Raw genomic sequence first — 5,918 nt, 5'->3', positions numbered from 1 at the left:
TTTGTTTGGTCAAGACCATTGTGTTTTTCATGGAAGTTCTAGTGGGAGGCAGGAATCACAGAGTCACAGAAATTAATGATAAATAGACACTATCTGCAGATTAGTCTGAGTATTCCACTGACAGAAGAAAACAGAGCTCATTTTCAGCCTCTGTAAAATCCTGCAATATCTTTCCGTCTCTTCCATGATTCCTCTGCTAGCATCTAGTGGGGAGGTGTTTTGGTTTTGTTGGTTTGGGGTTGAGGGGTTTTTTATGTTTCCTTTTGTACACAAGAAATTTGAAAAAATCTGTGCCTTGTTTCTCTGTTTCCACACACTCAAAAAATTCTCTTTTTGCTGTAAACATTGAGAAATTTAAGGCCCTTTCTGTCTATTATAACATAGAACTTATATCCATTTAACCTCAAAAGCACAGCAGAGATGAGAAAATTTCTTGCCTTCTTAGTTGTTTTTTTTATCTTGTGCATTGAGAGACAAAAAAATCAAGTCTTTTTTTTTAATCTACTGGGGCTGTACCAGCAGCAGCAAGTAATCATTCCTACAACATATAAAGGAGAGAAACCAAATAGGGCCTGACTCTTCTTTACAGCTGAGCACCACAGTGAATAGATGAAAAGGGTATCAAATCAGAACAGCAGCATTTTACACAATTTGGAATGACAAAATTTTGACAGCCCGGTGAAAGGCAAGAAGGGGCAATGCCCACAGAGGAATCATGGTTTGCCCGAGGTCACACATCAAGTCAATAGCAGAAGTGAGATGAATTCCCTGCTCCTGACCCTACACAGGAGAACTGTGACAGATCGTGATTCCTTGTGACTTCCCCCTTCCAGGACTTTCCCGAAGCTTTTTCCCCTGCACAAACCAAAAGGCAAAAAAAAAAAATCTGCTGTAAGGAACAGATGAAGGTATTTTTGTGATCATTAGCCCAGTACCTGGAACCTTGTTTACACTGTACAATTTCACTTCTCAATCAAAGGAAATAAAACAAGCATTGGTGTCCTTAGAAATACCTATTCGCTTCCTGGGAAATATGTTTCACAGCACAGGAACCGAGAAACGCTTTTGATCACAACCTCGGGAGCTGCAAAGCAGAAAGCAGTGTAAGGTTATGCTCCTGAGATTTGTTTCCTGACACAGAGACAAGAATTCAGCATGCACTCATTGGGAAAGCCATGAAGGATGAAAAGCACATAAGCATATGATCCTTGTAACTTTTATTCCATGCATATACAGTGTCTAGTTTTCACCTAGCAGACAGTACAACGTAAGGAGAAAACTCATTTTCTAAACATCCCACTGTGAAAAGGTATTTTACTTACAATTCAAAGACTTGAGTTAATCTAGGATAAAAACTCAAGTTAACAAGCATAACAGCCACTCTACAGGCTAGATACAAACCTTCCTAATTTGGTTATTTGTATTCCTAAACTGCTTAAAGACACAGGCCGAAACTCGTAAGAAGGGGCTGCTCTCAGTTTATTCGTACCTCTCCTGTGCCATCTACTGCCTACAAGTTGTTACTGACACTGTAATACTTGGAAAATGCTGATTACCTGACTTTTCTGCTCATGGCAAGATGGACAGGGGAAGATAAACTTTCAAATTGGAACTTCAGGGAGGTATGGACTAAAGCCAAAGAAAAATATACACATAAATATGCGAAAAATAAAATTTAAAATAAGTTTACACCACAGTGTCGAAATTCAGCACATGGTTGAGGAAATATTTAAAAAAACTCAACACTGTCTTCTAGCAGTCAGTGCAACTGTAATACAAGCAGCACGCAAATTCCTGTCAAAGCATTTGGGTAGGGAAAGACACAAGGGTGTCAAGCCAAATAATTTTCATACACAATTCTGCACCTCTGCCCACTGTCTGGTCTGGCCCTGTATGGCTACTTCCCGCTTTTCCCAGCAGTTTCAACCTTTTTCGTGCTGTAGATGACTCCCCTTTTGAGCTGAAAGCACCTAGACTGTGCTCCCCTTCACCAGCTTGGTGGTTGAAAGGGCTGAACCCAAAAAATGGACCTACAGCCATGTCCTGCATGCCTGACTTCCTGGCAAATCAAGCTCCTCTTTCTGGCAGGTCCCAGCATTGTTACAGTACACCACAAAACCATTTGTCTGCAGGGTGATGAAAGGGGAGTAGAAGGTTCTTTCAAAAACTATGAAAGTGAGGAGGAAATACTTGGGAAGCTAACTGCCTCCTGAATGAAATCCAAAAACCTGTTAATGTTCAAAAGCTATTGGTGAATTCCAGAAGAGAAAAGGAAGAATTCACCAGCTGGGAACAGAAACACAGGTAACATCCTCAGTGTCCCTGTAAAAAGGGCACAGTTCGAATTCTCTCCCTGGAGAGGCAAATTGCAGCTGAAGGACCCTGCGCCTGCATTCTTCTCTGTGGGCCCTAAAGTTGAAGGCAGAAATAGTGGATACATATTCCAAAATACAGTCCTACAAAGGAACTGAATTTATGTACCAAATCAGGGAAACCAACAAATTTCTATTGGTTCAAACTCAGAAGTTCCCTCTAATTCAAGTCTTAGTCCAAGAAAAAAATATTTATTTTCCAGCTAGAAGTCCAGGGGGGAAATAAAATTTTTAATGGAAAACTTTTAACTTTAATGAATTTTACTTTTTTTAACAAAATAAACCCGTTTCTTCCCTGCAACTGGATTTACCTGCAAAAGCGTGCAATTTGAAAAATTGTAAGGACAAAAATGAAAGATAAATCAGGAAAATAGATGGCATACTGGATTGAATGAAAATCTCTGTTGTACAGAACACAAAAGAACAGACTATTGCAAGAGAAAAATGAGTGCCATGTCAAGATTATCCATGCCTGATGGTGAGTGTCAATAATTAGTAATCATTATTGCCTCCAAATTGCTCAGCTCTGTCAGACTGGGCTCAGAAATGCAGAGAAGATCAAGAAAATGGGAGGTAACAGCAGAACTGCTATAAAAACACTCACTGGATGATCCATTTTAGCCTGTATAGGGAAGAAGGTAATTCTTTCTAAGCAATATCCTACTGTAAGGGACATCACATCGCTACCTTCCATTATTACAAAACCAACCCAGCTTTGCCCTCCTTGGCTGTGAAGGTCCTAAGTGCAACATCACATCAATAACATCAGAAATTATATGATCCAATCATAGCGGCAGCAGCCCATTTCCCAAAGGCCTGGTGTCTCTGAGATGAGCTCCTGCTGAGCAAAGCATTAAATGATCCAAGGGTGGAACTGTTTCACAAGAGCAAAGTTCCTCAAGTTCAATTTGCACTATGGTTGTTGTCATCTTTGCTAGAGAAAACACTTTTTCACAGTGGAAACATCAGATTTCCATGGTAGAAGTAAAATTTCTAACAAAATCCAGTGTGACAGTATTTCTCCAGTTTCCCAAAATGCAGAAGGTTTTGGTGGAGGTTTTGCTTCAGGATACCCACAGCCAGCTCCAGACTCTTTCCCTCTGCCAACACCACACAGAAACAGGACAATCTTCGCAAGAGAAAATGAGCAGTCTTGCTCGGGCCAATGGCCACTAGAACTCCCAGTGACTGAGAACTCTTTTTTGGGAAGTAGCATCATGTTCACTACACACTTTCTCCCAGCATTTCCCAACCTCTCAGAGAGATGTAAAAAAATATAAGTGACCAAACTCAAGGAAGAGCCAGAGGAAACATGGCAGGATCTGCTCTGAATATACAGGGTACTGAATCCAGACCTAAGCAACATTTAAATTGTGGAGCCTTTTCCTACACATTAAGCATGGAGAAACAGCACTGCAGACATCTTTACAGGGAGCAAGGGTTCCATGAAGAGCCTTGATCACACTACTGTTTTTCATAAAGCATTGCTTAATAAACCTCAGAGCAGAAACAAGAGCACCACAATTGAAAACTAGCTAGGCGGGAATAACTTGAGTTTAAAAAAAAAATCATACCAAAATATATATTAAAAAATATTTTCTTCCTAAAAAAAAAAAAAAAAAAAAGAGAGAGAGAGAGTTCAGAGTTAGGAACAGAATGAAGTCAAAAATGCCATTGAGTTCACCACATTATTTTTTAAGTGAAGCCTGGCAAACCAAGGAAAGATGAAGTTCAAATGTTTTAGCAGCTCTCTGAAACTCTACCAAAGGGATTAAAATGTGCATTCTGGAAAGCTTAAAAAATGAAAAACGAAAACAAATATAAAACTGCAAATCTTTCTTGGCAATAACAGGGAAGCTTGTCTTGACCACAAATAAAACATTACCCAAGCACCTCAGATGCACCTCACTGTAATTCCCAAAACATTCCCAGTAGCCCATCCAGCCTGAGTGTTGTCTCTTTAGCTTCAGTCTGTGGAGTTTTTTTACATTAAGGTCAAAGGGGAATGCAGTGTAAAGAGACCATCTCCAAGGAGATATGTGCAAAGCAAATTTCTCAAATTATATGGATTCAATTAAATAAAAAGGTCACTTGCTGAGATTTGTAACTTATGTAGCAAGGGTCCAAGGCTCTTCTCTCTCCCTTGTTTTCCTGAAATTACAACTCTCAAGCCAAAACCAACTCGTAATATGATCCTGGTTTAAGTTTACCTTGATTCCACTTCTGAGATCATCTGTTTTCCCTGACTGAATAGTATTTCTCCTATTATTAATCCTAAGATAGGATTAACCAAGTTTTGGAGAAGACTATGTAATTTATTTACAATACAAAATTCCCACACGAGGAGTTTTCCTTGATGCAACTGCTTCAGGACAACAACCAGTAATGTGATTTCTAGTCACACAAGAATGTCAGCAAGATTGGACTACTTAAATTACAATTAGGCCTTAAAATGGAGTTTGGTTCTTCAGATAGAGACAATGAACTGCAGAATCTATAAAAAAGTTAACTTCCCTCTAAAATGATTAAGTTGTATCTCTAGTCCTGAACAAAAGGTCCAATTCCTTTTAATCCACTGGTTGTGATGTTCAGAATTTTGGGCAGAAATAGACAAAAGGCTGCATTGCCTCAGGTTCTGGGTGAGAAGTTGAAAGCAGAAAAGGTTAATCATCACTCTGAGGATCTTAGAGATAAGGTTTAAGACAAGTGGCACCATGCTGGAAGGTGCATGAAGGAGTGCAAGAGAACTAGATCAGCACAGCCAGCATTATCTGGCAAAAGCTACAACGATGTACTGTGAAGTCTCCAACACACCTGTGACAGCAAAAAGCTGCCAGGGTTTCAGGTAAATGCTGATTTGAGCCTCTTCACCAATTCATTTCCCATTTTTTTCCCTTTTTCTTCCTCTTTAGTTCCACTTCTCTTTCTACCATTCTGTCAGGACTAGCTGCACAAAGGAACAAAGACACAATTGCCAATAATTTCAAGAGAAGCATTACATTCAAATATTTTCACAGATCTATACCTTCAGATCAAAACGTGAGCCTTTCATTTAGGTGATGCCATAGCAACAACACTTCCTTGCCATTTGTAGTGGTTATGCCAAGTTCCCCACCAAAAATTCTCAGTAGAGCAAATTGCCACCTTCCAAAAATGTCATTAGATATTAAGATTTTCACCCAAAGCAGCTAAATAAAAAGCACTACTTTTCTCTGCAAGTACTCAAATCTCAAGAGCAAGCCTCAGCACCATGGCTGCAACAATAATAAAAGGCAGGAGGGAATCTCTTTTGCAAGTATGAATCACCTAACAATTCTCTGTCCAAGTATTTAAATATATTCTATGTGCCGGTATTATAATCCATGCAGTCTCAAATGTCCTATGTTCCACTTATGAGGTTATGGTGAATTTTCTTCTGTAAGGAAGATTGATGCACCTTACACGCCCATTTTGCAATCTTTCAAATTATCAAATTACATAAGCTTGGAATTGCAATGATGATGGCAGTTTCCTCTCAGTGTGAGAATAGGGGAAGTGTTTTACATA

At 39.3% G+C, this 5,918-nt stretch overlaps 1 long non-coding RNA gene across 1 annotated transcript; it reads right to left on the bottom strand.

The window, feature by feature from the left end:
* Window positions 1–797: 797 nt before the first annotated feature.
* LOC136359979 (uncharacterized) lies at window positions 798–1,661 on the bottom strand. Its single transcript, XR_010743396.1, has 3 exons — window positions 1,557–1,661; window positions 1,014–1,084; window positions 798–855 (listed from the first exon to the last, which is right to left on the bottom strand). It is a non-coding gene; the product is annotated as an uncharacterized lncRNA (long non-coding RNA).
* Between the last annotated feature and the right edge of the window lie 4,257 nt (window positions 1,662–5,918).

This window comes from Sylvia atricapilla, chromosome 4 (assembly GCF_009819655.1).
Source record: "Sylvia atricapilla isolate bSylAtr1 chromosome 4, bSylAtr1.pri, whole genome shotgun sequence".
In the NCBI taxonomy this organism is placed as follows: Eukaryota; Metazoa; Chordata; class Aves; order Passeriformes; family Sylviidae; genus Sylvia; species Sylvia atricapilla.
Note: the sequence above shows the minus strand (reverse complement) of the source record. Positions and strands in the feature narration are given on the sequence as shown.